Genomic DNA, 15,666 nt, shown 5'->3' on the forward strand with positions numbered 1-15,666 from the left:
GCTCTGGGCCTTGAGCTCCTGGCTTCAGACTGCACCATCCCACTATGGCTGACAGTGTTCAGGGCTGAGTGGCTGACAGGCAACTGTAAGGGCACTGGTGGAGTGGCAGTGACTGGAGTACGAATGCTGTCATCCTGAGAAAGGACATCAGGTTTGTGCTCCACGGAGCCATTGCCACTCGCCCAGGGTGACACCTCACCAATCCGAGTAATGTGTCACGGGAATCTGCATGTGCCTTTGAGCACTGGCATCTGCAGCCTTGATGACAGTAGTCTGAGCCTGCCTGAAAACAGCTGGGCTTGCATGGCAACAGACAGAGATGTAAGATTATTAAGCTACAAAAAGTTACTAACTAGAATACTAATTGTTAAAATCCAGCTATTATAAACTAACAACTAACTTATTATCAAAAACTAACAATTGGCTTGATTAGAATCCTTCCTTCTAGTATGGTTAAAGTGGAAAACTGAGGAAATATGGCACAATATAGACAAGATGTCAAGGTAGAAGGATTCTGGGAGATTATGTCAAGTTTTCAAATGCCTACTTGCAGTAAAAGGGTGAGACTTTGAGAGCAGCCAGTAAAAACAGCTTCTGTGATGATTTGCCATGTAATGAGATAAGGAACCTCGGAATATAAAAGCATTTTGTCGGGCAAACCCCAAGACTGCGGCACACATTATTTCACCACATGAATATTAAAAGTTAAATTTGCAAGCCCTGACCGGAAAGACATTTCCATGGTAACAGACAATGTTTAAACAATGGGGGTCCAGCAGTTGCTTCCCCAATACACAGAAGTGAACGGGCCAGTTTTGGTCACATGACCAGCTGGCTGGGGTTCTTGAATTTGAACTTCCATCAAAAGGATTTGAACTGAGACAAACCCGTGCGCTCATGGATTAAATACCTCTCTTGGAACTGAAGCAAGAATTACTGCCTCTCCTGTCTGCCTGCCTTCATCTCTTCCCATGGAACTGAATCATTTGAAAACACATGAAGCTCAAAGAGAGAAGGGTTTACCACGTGAACAACGTTTTAAGAAGATTACTGGGCCCCAACGAATCGCATGACCATATCTTCAATAAAGGACTACAGCGAGCTTGAGAAACAGTAGCAAGATATTGCCTCAAACTGTTCTACTTATCTTTTCTTCTGCTCTTTTCTATTCCTATCTGCATGCTTATATCGCGTTTACATGCTAGCGTGAGCGCGTCATATATTTGCAGACATGAACCGTATTAGAGTTTAAGTTTTAATACATTTCCTCTTTCTGCTTCAAACCAAAGAAAGCCTGTTTGTGCATAATTATTTGCCTTATATTTGGAAACTGTGAAAAGGAGTCACATAAAGCAGAGCTCAAAACACAGTATGTTTAAAAATTAAACCCTGTTATAATAAGACCAGGTAAAGTTAGCAAAAGACACCTAGACATTGCTCACCTGGTCGTAACAATTGAGATAAAATTAACAACACAAAGGGGTACTACTTACGTAAATCCAAAAGGTTAGCAACCATCACAAAATGATCCTTGGTTGGTTAAGAAAGACATCCTTTAAAACGAGACTAATCACTGATTGGGAGAAGGGATGGTTAATTGGAAAGCTGCCAGGATAAAATAAATCCTATCTTTGATACTGTACAGAAGAGAATTTTCAAACAACAAGAGACAAGAGAGAGAGCGACCAAAAGCTTGAAGACCAAAAGCAGCAAGAGAGTTGTGCGCTCTGCTGTCCAGTCTCTAACATGGATAATATCTGTATTAGACTGTTACTCACTGCCTGAGTTTCTAACTAATAGTTTATCTGAAAAGTTAACAAACCTATCCTGTCCTTTATCTCAATAAAGTTGATTCATAACTAGCTTTGCGCTGTCAAGTCTGTTCCCACCTTAGAAAGGGGCATAAAGCACCCCTATCTTATCAAATCACATTTTAAAGATTCAAATGACTATAAAGAGGCCGTAATACTTCTATATATAGATTTCCAAACAGAATTCTTTAAGGGTAGTGTATCTAATATAATGTTGTTCACAGTAGGTCAGAGGCTAGTTTCTCTGGGCAGGACCATTGTACCATCCCACACACATTATATTACTGTGCTGATAAAGGAAAACCATGATAACTCAATGTGATGATTTAAGACTACAAGGTGTAATTGCTGTGCTTTCCAAACTCAATTAGAAGGCAATGGGGTTCGGACAGATCCTTCGGTCAGTTAGAGTTTCTGCTTTTTCCTGTATCATAGTCAGTGGAGAAGCTGAACTAAAAGTAGAGGCAGTCATCAAACTCTCACTAAGGGCTGTCAATCAAGTTTAGAAAAAGTGGTTCGTTCATTCTATTACTTTATATTTTTTGATCTTTTTACTTCCTATTTTTCTGTGAGAAATTTTCAACTAAATTGGACATCAGTAATTAGTAAAACAACTGAAAGGCCAACAAAACACTGAAGGACAATGGAAACCTCAAACAGAACCAGAGCATCACTTGGAAAACCAGAAAAAACAAAACAAATTCAAGATAAGAAAAAAATATATCGACCAGGCAACCGGCAGGAAAGTTAAAATATGTAAAATAGCAGATGGCAGTCATTGAATTATAAAAGTCCTCCTTTTGGAGTTTTCTGAAAAAGATGAAACCTTGTTTGGTCTAAAGAGGAACAGGGTGCAGCAGAAGAACGGATTTGAAAGAGTAAAAGATCAGAAAGTACAAGATCTTTCAGCAATGTGTTCAGTAACTCAAACCACATTTAAACAAATCCTTTAAAAAGATTATGATTGCAGTAAGATTGCCCACCTTGTTGGAAGAGACTGATGAAGAAGTCCAGAGACAAATCAGCAAAGCTGCCAGCACAGAGAAACACAACAAACTGAGGTTCTCTGTCGTTAAGTCGCACAAAGTAATTGACGTAGTCTCTTGTGAAACTATAACACATGCGAGCTTCCTCTTCCTATTCAGCTCAAGGTACAGACATCATTTACATTGTGCACATTTGAACTGAGATAGAAAATGGTTCAAAATAGAAACCACAGGGTAGCTCAAAGTGAGAAATTAACAGGAAGAAAAGCATTTCGTGATCAATAGCAAAGGGATCAGTTTTGGTATTTGTTAATTTACATGTACTGGTGCATCTCAAATGGCAGAGCTCATGGTTAATCAGACATTCTGCTGTTTTAGGCTGCAAAGATTGTTCAACCCTGAAGTGTCAGGGTCTATATTCTGGAGCTCCAGGTCCACTGCAGAATTGGGGCAAAGTGGGACTCCTTGCTGCCTCTGATTGTGAATGCTAACACAATCCCAAATCCCAGGGATGGGTTCCTTGGCATGTTTGAGTCATTGCATCACATCCATAAGGTTAATCTGTGATGCCCCGTTCCACCCCAGGAGCAAGGATCGGGAGCAAACTGCACCAGATGACAAGATGAGACAGAGCAAACCAGGAATAATATAGCCAACCATCACAAAATGATCCTGGGTTGGTTAAGAAAGACATCCTTTAATACAAGACTAATCACTGATTGGGAGAAGGGATGGTTAATTGGAAAGCTGCCAGGATAAAATAAGTCCTATCTTTGATACTGTACAGAAGAGAATTTTCAAACAAGAGACAAGAGAGAGAGAGAGAGACCGACAAAAAACTCGAAGACCAAAAACGGCAAGAGAAAGAGTCGTGCGCTCTGCTGTCCAGTCTCTAACATGGATAATATCTGTATTAGACTGTTACTCACTGCCTGAGTTTGTAACTAATAGTTTATCTGAAAAGTTAACAAACCTATCCTGTCCTTTATCTCAATAAAGTTGATTCATAACTAGCTTTGCGCTTTCAAGTCTGTTCCCACCTTAGAAAGGAGCATAAAGCACCCCTATCTTATCAAATCTTACAGAGACGTCATGACCTCAGTCTGAGCTTCCACTGCAACACTCAGACATTGGGTGACATCTTCCTGTGCTGCATTGGAAGCTGATACATCAGCCATCAGACACTGCATCACAGCTGGGTCCTCAAGTGCTGTGCTCTGCAACATAACTTGTCTATAACTCCACCCTCTGGGGATCTGGAACACAGGTTATCCTTTCAACCAGTTCTTGGGTCTCTGAAAGCAAAAACGCATGAAGAAAGAGTTGAGGTGAGACAATGGGGGATGGGTATAAAGTAGAAGGTGCATGGTTACCCCATGAGGATGAAGGTGTATAAGACAGGAACATTAGAGCTTGGCTACCTGATTCGAACCCGACGGGACCCGACGACATGTGTCAGGTTCGGGTCGGGTCGGGTTGCACTTCCGGGTCTGGCCTTCGGGCTCGGGTCAGGTCGGGTCAGGCAGGTGGGACACACTCGATCACCACTTCCGGTAGGTGGCTCCAATGTTAATGTACTTTTTGGAATAGGAAGGTTGTTTAGTTACAGTTTTTTTAAGCTTGGTGAGATAAGTAACAAAGTGAAAAATGGAAGATCGGTTAACTGATGGTTGGGTCGGGTTGGGTCGAGCGAGGGAAAAAATGAAAGGACTTGGGCCGTGTCGGGCTCGGGTCGGATGTGCTTCTGCCGGGCTCGGGTCGGGTTACATTTTCAGACACGAGCCGGCCTTTAAGGAACATCCCATCATGCTGGTTAGTTTCAACGATGTCGGTTGTCACAGACTCAGTGATGGCTGCACCAACAATGCCGAGCACAATCCCCTCCAAGAGGGTGAGTCCATGCGGCCATGTCTGTCCCCGACCAGTTCTTTGCGGCTCCCTCCTGTTAAGGACCATCTTGCAAGAGAGAGAGAAGACCGTCGGTGAGTGTGTTCCAATGCGTTTGCCTGTGGTAGCTGAATAGCTGGAAGAATGTAGTAACTGCAAGATATGGATGAGGCCAGCATGTGAGGCTGAGGTGGAGCATATGAATGTTAGATCTGAGTCCTGAGATTATTGAGATTATTTGAGATTATTGATGGGGCTGTGCTGCATTGATTAGTGTGTGAGGTTGGTGATGAGATTGTACAAGATAGCATTGAAAGATACATTCACCCACCTTAACCACTTTTGTGTATTTTTCTGCACTGTGCCCAGGTCCTCGGGGTCAGACATCGACCTCCGTGACTATCTGCTGCCAGTACTTTTGCAACACATATCGGGGACCTCCTGGCCCTTGGCAGTAAGATGACCTCTCTCTTCCTTTCCACCTCCTTCAGTAAGACCTCCAGCATTGTATCTGAGAACCTGGGAGCGCTTTCTCTAGCCTGCTGCTCCATTACTCGAATTTCATCACAGTGAAAAAGACTGTTCCACCCACTTCCGGAACCTGCTGCAGCCAGAATGCATCTCCACTTTAAGAGTTGCAGGCTGGCTTTAAGAAATGCAGTTTGGCTTTGATTGGGACGAGCCTCACACAGACTTGGATCTCCTGATAAGCGGCAGCCACAGTGCATCAGTTTAATGTCTCATTCAAATGATCACACCTCCATCCCTTCCAAAGTGTCCACCTAGGTTAAGTACCCATGTCTCTAGAGTGGGACTCAAAATTCTGACTCAGTTGTGAGAGTGCTGCAAATGAGCCACAGTTGACACTTTGTAATTTGAACTTTATGTCTGAAAGTTACATGTAACTGGTGCTTTTAAAATGTGGAATTACAAATAAAACATATCATACCAACTCTGGAACGAAAGCTAAATTAATTTATTTTCATATCTTTAAAAAGCTGCACAAAATCATCATGGGTTTGTTTAACTGGTCCTGACTTTGGTCACATGACTAACACAATGCAGCAGATGGTTATCTTAGTGTCACAGTTTTATATTAACCGCTTCTACATCCTTCAATGATCTGTCCATGGCCCAAGTGCTGTTGATCAAAAACTGTAACAAAGATAATCATCTACTGCTTTCAGTTACTCACATGATCAAAGTCAGGACCAGTTAGACAAACCCATGACAATTCATTGTTGTCGGACATTTTAAAGATTCAAATGACTATAAAGAGGCCGTAATACTTCTTTATATAGATTTCCAAACAGAATTCTTTAAGGGTAGTGTATCTAATATAATGTTGTTCACAGTAGGTCAGAGGCTAGATTCTCTGGGCAGGACCATTGTACCATCCCACACACATTATATTACTGTGCTGATAAAGGAAAGCCATGATAACTCAATGTGATGATTTAAGACTACAAGGTGTAATTGCTGTGCTTTCCAAACTCAATTAAAAGGCAATGGGGTTCGGACAGATCCTTCGGTCAGTTAGAGTTTCTGCTTTTCCCTGTATCATAGTCAGTGGAGAAGCTGAACTAAAAGTAGAGGCAGTCATCAAACTCTCACTAAGGGCTGTCAATCAAGTTTAGAAAAAGTGGTTCATTCATTCTATTACTTTATATTTTTTGATCTTTTTACTTCCTATTTTTCTGTGAGAAATTTTCAACTAAATTGGACATCAGTAATTAGTAAAACAACTGAAAGGCCAACAAAACACTGAAGGACAATGGAAACCTCAAACAGAACCAGAGCATCACTTGGAAAACCAGAAAAAACAAAACAAATTCAAGATAAGAAAAAAATATATCGTCCAGGCAACCGGCAGGAAAGTTAAAATATGTAAAATAGCAGATGGCAGTCATTGAATTATAAAAGTCCTTCTTTTGGAGTTTTCTGAAAAAGATGAAACCTTGTTTGGTCTAAAGAGGAACAGGGTGCAGCAGAAGAACTGATTTGAAAGAGTAAAAGATCAGAAAGTACAAGATCTTTCAGCAATGTGTTCAGTAACTCAAACCACATTTAAACAAATCCTTTAAAAAGATTATGATTGCCCTGCACCAATGCTATTTAAAGAACTACTCATTAGGTTGCAGGTGAAGTGCTTTTGAGTTTGCAGTTTACCCTGAGTTTGCAGAAGCATTGTGCTGAGCTTCTGGAGTTTGTTTTTGGCAGTTGGCATTTCCCATCAGGGAGGACAGAGGAATACCTGGTGCAGGAATGGGGGCTGTGGTGGCAGTGCCTCTTGGTTTGCAAAATAACGAGGACATGGAGCAGAGGATGCATAGAGGAGAAGCGCTGTGAAGGGGGGGAAGAAGCAGGAGGTATTTCTACAGAAAATCCTAGCTACCATGGGTTTTCAGAGAGCATTTCTCCTACTTCCCCCTCACTCTGCAGCACTTCCTGAGGTGAATCAGGTTCAACAAGGAGGTGGTCACTGAGCTGTGCCACATCCTGCAATCTAACCTGGAGCCTCACACCAGGGTAAGGGCTGCCTCACAAGTGGCCATGAAGGTCACTGTCGCTTTCAAATGTTATACCTCTGGGTCCTTCCAGGTGGAATTGGGAAACATTGCCAAGGTTTCTCAATACTCCAACCATCGCAGAACCCGGAGATGATGGAGACCATATTCATAAAGCAATTGTCTTCTTGCTCAGGATGACATGTGGCTTTGGCAGGGCAGGGCTCCATCGACTGCACCCACCTGGATCTGCACCCCCTCCACCTCATATCAATCTGGAGAGTTACAGGAACCACAAGGACTTCAATAAATGTGCAGCTGGTGTGCGACCATGCCAAGATCATCATCTGGCTGAATGCCCGCTATCCTGGCAGCAGCCACGATGAAATTGTCTTGCGTCAGTCAGCTCTATCCACCATCTTCGGGCCTCCAAGAGAAACCAGAGGCTGGCTGCTGAAGGACAAGGGCTCCTCCCCTCTACCTCTTGCTGATGACCATCTTCTGCCAGACCATCATGCGAGGAAAGTGGGCCTTCAATAAGAGCCACCAAGCCAGTCGGAAGGTTGTTCCTCAAACAATGGTTTCACTGCTTTGACCACTCGGTGGGGGCACTGAGTACAGGCTGGGGAGGGTCTCGAAGTTTGGAGTGGTCTTCTGCGTTCTCCAAAACCTTGTCATGATGATGGTGCAGCCATTACCTCCAGGAGTCGAGAAACCATGTAGAGAGGAGGAGGATGAAGTGGATCTAATTGAATGGTGCTCGAACTGTCTTGACTGATTGACATACTCCTGTTCTATCTTTCTAACATCAGGTAGTGACAATTCATTTGTGTATTCTAAAACTTATCAAATAAAGCTCTGATATCTGGGATAAAATATTTCAGGTAAGGTCTGTAAGTGAAAATCTAGACTTAGTGGTGTGGCTGTCACCTCAGATATAGGTGGTCAAAGGTTCAAGACTCCCTCCAAAGCTTGTGCACATCATCTAAGCTGTCAATCAATACATTACTGAAGGAGGACAGCATTGTTGGAGTTGCCATTTTTCAGAGGAGACTGTGAGAACAGAATTTTCGAGAACACAATAATATGGGGACATTTAAGATGAAATAATTAATCAATCATCTATTACTAACAAACTAACCTCGGAGCTGCACAGACAGCTTATCGGAAATAACTTCACAGCTTCAGGCTGCACAGACAGCTTATCAGTAGAAATAGACTAACAAGCTAAAAGCTAACAGGACAGCTGCAGCCTGCTGAAGAGTAGCCTATTGTACAACAATCAGCCCAACGTTCCAAGGAGATAGGGGAATAAGAAACTGCTTGAGGAGAGGGTGACAAGGCAGTACCCCAATCAGGCCCTGAAACCAAGAAACTGCAAAGTTTGTAAACCAATTGGGAACATAAAGGGGGTGTCACTGATGTGTATGAAGAACTGTAAGGAAAGGCTTGGTTTCCCTACTCAGGCAGGAGAGGGCAGGAGGAGACAAGGGAGAGAAAAGCAGAGGAGAGAAGAGCCCAGGTGTTGTTGCTGTTTGCTTTGCTGATGATGTAACCAAGGAGTACTGCAATACAGTTTCTTAAAGCTACAGTCAGACTTCGTCTCTCTTTGTGTAACTAATGGGATCCAACAGAGACGTTAAACTGAGGTCCTACCTGCTGCTCAGGTGGATGTAAATGTTTCCGTGCTGTGATTTGAAGAGGAGCAGAGGAGTTCTCCCAGTGACCCGACCAATATGTATCTTTCAACCAACATCACCAAAAACAGGTTAACTGGTTATTTATCTGATTGTTGTTTGTGGACGCTCACTGTGGGCCAATCAGCTGCCTCATGTATCCACAAAAAGCAAAAAGTAGCAACAGTACAAAAATAAATCATTGGCTGTAAAGTGCCGGCATTGGCGTCAGCTGACTGTGCACTGGCACTGGCGCCATTTTGAATTTTTAAAGTGAATCCCCCAAAATTTACAAAATAAAATTGTAATGCCCCTTTTCCAGCACCCCAATAAAAAGTACAGTAAGTATTTGCCCTTCCCCCCAAACACTTATTTTTGAATTCTGACCTTATCCCCTCCCAAGACTGCACAAAGTTGAAAGTTCACCCCTTCCCACCATCCTCTACAATGATGCTTATTTGACCCTGTCCCCACCCTCCCGTGGTATAAATCTTTGCTCCACCCCCGCTCCCCTCCAGTCGCACCTGCTTTCCCCAGACAAGGAATAGAAGGCACAGGGAGTGCTGGCTGCCGCACCCAAGATCATGGCAGGCCTGGACGATTCAAGATAAATTGATTTAAATTTATTCATCTTATTAATTTAAATATTAAAATTGAGGTGCAGTTGCCCAGCGGTAGTGAGGGCCGCCACAGAGCCTCGCCGCTGCCTGGAGGATCAGACTGGGCCCTCCCAGAGTCGAGCTCCGTGGCGGGCCTCTGCCGCAACCATCTTCTGGTCATCCCCGCCACGGAGCCTGACATTGTGGGCTTGTTAAAATCCACCCCTATATAAATAAAAGTTCCCAAAGGGAGGGGAATACAGACTTCATCATGGGCTGCTCTTAATGCCCTGGATAGGCCACATAATCGGTTGATATGAAGTTATTGTTCTATTGCTCCTGTTTTGGATCAGGCCCTGCTGCATCCACTGCAATTTGACCAAAGTCCATAATTAGCTGAACTAGACTGTATACATTTCAGAATCACACAGGATTGGAACAGAGGAACAGGAGGAGCCATTCAGCCCTTTGAGCTTGTTCAGCCAATCAATGGTCACTCATCACTTCCTTCCAATTCGAGTAACCACCCATCATCCCTATTCTCTATCTTCTACCATCTAACTAATCACCGAAGCATGTCAATAATTTGTCTTTACTTCCATGAGCTTTCACTTCAGCTAACATGGTCTTATGTAGAACCTTATCGATTGCCTGCTGGAATTCTATGTAAACTACACCCATCGACATTCCCTGTCCACCACTTTAGTTACTTGCTCAAAAAATTCAATTAGCTTTGTTAGACATGACCTACAATTTACAAATCTATGTTGTTTCTCTCGAATCAGCTCCACTTCCTCTCTGTGCTCAGTCACTCTGTCCTTTATTATAGATTTCAATTCCCAACAACAGATGCTAAACTCATGATTATTTCCTGGATTCTCTCTCTCAACATACTAAAATAACGGAATTATGTTTGCAATTTCCAATCTAAAGGGAGAATTCCTCAATCCAGAGAAGATTATGGAAGATTATGGTTAAAGCATCTGTAATTTGTCCCCTACTTCCTTTAAAACCCAAGGGTGGAAACCATCAGGTCCTGGGGATTTGTCAGTCTTTAGCAACATTATTTTTAATACTATTTTCTTGCTTTTGTTTCCTTTATTCAGTTCCAATCCTTTACTTATTATTTGTTTCACTGGAATGTCAGGTAAATTATCCTCTTCCTCTACTCTGAAGATTTAAACTATGTAATTATTCAACAAGTCTGCCATTTCCATATTTTCATTTACATTGCCCACATCTGTTTTTAAGGGCCACATCATCTTTGACTACACTTTATGTTCAAATATAATTTTTGCAAATGTGAAGGAATCCTTCACCGAATATAATTTTATAAACCTTTTGTACTAAACTTGATATCTCTTGCATCTTTCTTTTCATATTCTCCTTTTGCAGCTCTTATGATCTTTCTTGTTTTCCTTTGCTATTCTTTATATCTCTCCCAGTTTCCTGGATCTACAATATTCTTTTCTTATTTGCATTGGTACATTGAGCTCTTGCCTCTGAGGGTTATACACTGACCCTGTAATAAGCTATATTCTTTCCTAAAAATCTATTGCTGTTCATCTATACTTTTACCCAATAATAGTTTTGACCAGTTTGCTATTGTCAGTTTCTATCTCATCCTGTTAAAGTCTGCTTAACCAAAATCTAAAATCTTAGCAACTGTATTATGCTTCTTTTGAAGCCTAACATTGAATTTTAACATAATACTGTCCTGGTACTACTTTTTCTCTCCTCGTTTAAAATAATGTGCCTTTAAGACTCTTTCTAAAAGCAGTGTACATTTAAGGCAGAGAGAATTTTTAGATTCTTTGAGAACAGTATGCTGGCAACAAACCTGTTTCCTTGGCAACAGCAGGAGACAGAAGCCACATTCTGTAACTGTATCAATTTGACTGTGTAGGGACTGGCTGAAACAAGTTTTATCTGGAGCCCAACAAAGTATGCTGACTAAAAAGAAAGTTGACTATATCTGAGCAAAAAAAATCTACATTGAGCTCAGACTGTGATTGCCTAAGGAGGAAAAATGCTGGCAAGAACATTTTCATTGTTGGTGGTAGTAAATTCCTTTACTTTGAAACTCTAAGAAGTCTCTGCTACAGAAGTGACTCTCTCTATTGCCTGTTCATGTTTGCTGAAATTCTGAATAACGTTCCCACCAAAAATTTAAAAATCCAGATATGCCAGTTGTTATACCCCTCTTTGAAAGAAATGTGTGACGCCGGCTACAGCTGAAGTACTTCGAATGCTAATTGCTCAAAGATTGTTCATCAAATTCGCTTGGAGACTTAGTGTGTCATTTGATTATTCTACTCTGAGATTCCTCATCAACCAGGAATATTACCCACCAGGACATACAACACAGCTTCTTATTTTATTCTTAAGAAACACCATTCTTAAAATTGCTTAACCAGTGGTTTTTGAATGTGTGTGTGCATGGGGGTTAAGATAAATATGAAGTTCTAAATTCTTTTTGACATACTTTTATCTTAAGAGTATTTAAGATTTAGTTTATTCATAAATAGTTAGTTTGTTGTTGTTGAAAGATACCTGCTTTGGTGTATTTTATTCTTAGGGTTAATAAAGTGTTTAATCTGGCTGTTTTCTAGTAGGTGGGAAAACTTTTATAGTACGCTATGACCTGTAGAGTGTTGGGACTGAATTGTCAGTTCATTGCTCCTGCCTTGGTCGTAACAATACGATTATTGTTAGTTCACAACCTAACATTGAGGGAACATTAATCTAAGTCTAGCTCGTTACTCATTATTAAACCTAGTCTTCTTCTTCTCTTCTTTGGCCTCCTTATCTCGAGAGACAATGGGTCTCTCGAGATAAGGAGACAAGCGCCTGAACCTAGTAATTAAAATGTAATTAGGAATGTTATCGTTTATCGCGAGGGGAATTGAATACAAAAGTAGGGAGTTATGCTTCAGCTATACAGGACGTTGGTGAGACCACATCTGGAGTCCTGTGTACTGGTCTCCTTATTTAAGGAAGGATGTAAATGCATTGGAGGCAGTACAGAGAAGGTGTACTAGACTGATACCTGGAATAGGAGGGCTGTCTGATGAGGAAGATTGGAGGGGCTAGGCTTGTATCTGCTGGAATTCAGAAGATTTTATTGAAACATAGAAGATCCTGAGGAGTCTTGACAGGGAGGATGTGGAAAGGATGTTTCCCCTTGTGGGAGAATCTCAAACTAGAGGTCACTGTTTAAAAATAAGGGGTCTCCCATTTAAGACAGAGATGAGGAGAAATTTTTTCTCTCAAAGGTTCATGAGTCTTTGGAATTCTCTGCCTCAAAAGGCAGTGGAAGCAAAGTCTTGATATATTTTTAAGGCAGAGGTAGACAGATTGTTGTTAAGCAAGGGGCTGGATGGTTATCAGGGGTAGGTGGAAATGTGGAGTAATCAGTTCAGCCATGAACTTATTGAATGGCAGAGCAGGCTTGAAGGGCCGAGTGGCCTATCCTGCTCCTAATTTGTATGTTCGTATGTATGTTAGTATAGCCTGGCGTCTTGTTGGTTCCAGAACATATTGCTCCAAAAAACTATACAAATGCAAACAAGAAATTCACTACCTTTCTAACCTGAATTACTCTGTTTTTCCCAACTTACATGAAAATTAAAGTTTCCAATTAAAACAACTCTGCTTTGTCCATAAACCCCTGCAATCTCTGAATTAATACAATCTGCCAGTAAATGACTGCTATCAGGAGGTCTGTGGACAGTGCTCATTACAGTTTTAACTCAACTCTTCTTGTTCAATTCTAATCATAGAGTAACCGCTGATTGCTTTCACTTAACAATATCCTATCTTCTTTGGCCTCCTTATCTCGAGAGACAATGGATAAGCGCCTGGAGGTGGTCAGTGGTTTGTGAAGCAGCGCCTGGAGTGGCTATCAAGGCCAATTCTAGAGTGACAGGCTCTTCCACAGGTGCTGCAGAGAAAATTGGTTCTCGGGGCTGTTACACAGTTGGCTCTCCCCTTGCGCCTCTGTCTTTTTTCCTGCCAACTACTAAGTCTCTTCGACTCGCCACACTTTAGCCCCGTCTTTATGGCTGCCCGCCAGATCTGGCGAACGCTGGCAACTGATTCCCACAACTTGTGATCAATGTCACAGGATTTCATGTCGTGTTTGCAGACGTCTTTAAAGCGGAGACACGGACAGCCGGTGGGTCTGATACCAGTGCCGAGCTCCCTGTACAATGTGTCTTTGGGGATCCTGCCATCTTCCATACGGCTCACATGGCCAAGCCATCTCAAGCGCCGCTGACTCAGTAGTGTGTATCAGCTGGGGATGTTGGCCGCCTCGAGGACTTCTGTGTTGGAGATACGGTCCTGCCACCTGATGCCAAGGATTATCCGGAGGCAGCAAAGATGGAATGAATTGAGACGTCGCTCTTGGCTGACATACGTTGTCCAGGCCTCGCTGCCATAGAGCAAGGTACTGAGGACACAGGCCTGATACACTCAGACTTTTGTGTTCCGTGTCAGTGTGCCATTTTCCCACACTCTCTTGGCCAGTCTGGATATAGCAGTGGAAGCCTTTCCCATGCGCTTGTTGATTTCTGCATCTGGAGACAGGTTACTGGTGATAGTTGAGCCGAGGTAGGTGAACTCTTGAACCACTTCCAGAGCGTGGTCGCCAATATTGATGGATGGAGCATTTCTGATGTCCTGTCTCATGATGTTCGTTTTCTTGAGGCTGATGGTTAGGCCAAATTCATTGCAGGCAGCCGCAAACCTGTCGATGAGACTCTGCAGGCACTCTTCAGTGTGAGATGTTAAAGCAGCATCGTCAGCAAAGAGGAGTTCCCTGATGAGGACTTTCCGTACTTTGGACTTCGCTCTTGGACGGGCAAGGTTGAACAACCTTCCCCCTGATCTTGTGTGGAGGAAAATTCCTTCTTCCAAGGACTTGAACGCATGTGAAAGCAGTAGGGAGAAGAAAATCCCAAAAAGTGTGGGTGCAAGAACACAGCCCTGTTTCACGCCACTCAGGATAGGAAAGGGCTCTGATGAGGAGCCACCATGTTGAATTGTGCCTTTCATATTGTCATGGAATGAGGTGATGATACTTAGTAGCTTTGGTGGGCATCCAATCTTTTCTAGTAGTCTGAAGAGACCACGTCTGCTGACGAGGTCAAAGGCTTTGGTGAGATCAATGAAAGCAATGTAGAGGGGCATCTGTTGTTCACGGCATTTCTCCTGTATCTGACGAAGGGAGAACAGCATGTCAACGGTCGATCTCTCTGCACGAAAGCCACACTGTGCCTCAGGGTAGACACGCTCAGCCAGCTTCTGGAGCCTGTTTAGAGCGACTCGAGTGAAGACTTTCCCCACTATGCTGAGCAGGGAGATTCCACGGTAGTTGTTGCAGTCACCGCGGTCACCTTTGTTTTTATAGAGGGTGATGATATTGGCATCGGGCATGTCCTGTGGTACTGCTCCCTCGTCCCAGCACAGGCATAGCAGTTCATGTAGTGCTGAGAGTATAGCAGGCTTGGCACTCTTGATTATTTCAGGGGTAATGCTGTCCTTCCCAGGGGCTTTTCCGCTGGCTAGAGAATCAATGGCATCACTGAGTTCTGATTTTGTTGGCTGTATGTCCAGCTCATCCATGACTGGTAGAGGCTGGGCTGCATTGAGGGCAGTCTCAGTGACAACATTCTCCCTGGAGTCCAGTTCTAGTTAGTGCTCAACCCAGCGGTCCATTTGTTTGCGTTGGTCAGTGATTATGTCCCCTGATTTCGATTTGAGGGGGGCAATCTTCTTGATGGTTGGCCCAAGAGCTCTCTTAATGCCATCATGCATTCCTCTGATGTTTCCGGTGTCTGAGGCCAGCTGAATAAAACTGCATAGGTGTTGCCAGTAGTCGTTTGCGCAGCGCCTGACTGTTCTTTGTGCAGTGCTTCTGGCTGCTTTAAGTGCTGTGGTTGTTAAATCGCTGGGGGCTTTCTTGTAGTTCAACAGTGCAATGTGCTTAGCGGCTATGACAGGTTCCAGCTCTTCAATGTGAGATTGAAACCAGTCTGCATTCCGCTTCACACGTTTGCCATAGGTGGTCATTGCTGAGCCATAGATGGCATTTCTGATGTGGGCCCACTTGGTCTCAGCATCCCCTGTGGGAGTGTTTTGAAGGGCTGTTACAAGTGAATTTAGAAATTTTTATAACAGCTGTGGGTGAGAAATTC

At 42.9% G+C, this 15,666-nt stretch overlaps 1 protein-coding gene across 7 annotated transcripts in view; it reads right to left on the reverse strand.

The window, feature by feature from the left end:
- Positions 1–2,901, reverse strand: part of LOC137376021 (uncharacterized) — a 69,097-nt gene extending 66,196 nt beyond the window's left edge. For 4 of the 7 annotated variants that reach the window (XR_010976122.1, XM_068043956.1, XM_068043959.1 and 1 more), the window contains exon 1: positions 2,795–2,901. The gene's annotated coding sequence lies outside the window, so the exon portion shown is untranslated. The remainder of the gene's footprint in view (positions 1–2,794) is intronic. The other 3 variants (XM_068043955.1, XM_068043954.1, XM_068043953.1) reach the window with 1 other exon arrangement.
- Positions 2,902–15,666: the final 12,765 nt, after the last annotated feature.

The sequence above is a fragment of the Heterodontus francisci genome, chromosome 12 (genome assembly GCF_036365525.1).
Source record: "Heterodontus francisci isolate sHetFra1 chromosome 12, sHetFra1.hap1, whole genome shotgun sequence".
Lineage (NCBI taxonomy): Eukaryota > Metazoa > Chordata > Chondrichthyes > Heterodontiformes > Heterodontidae > Heterodontus > Heterodontus francisci.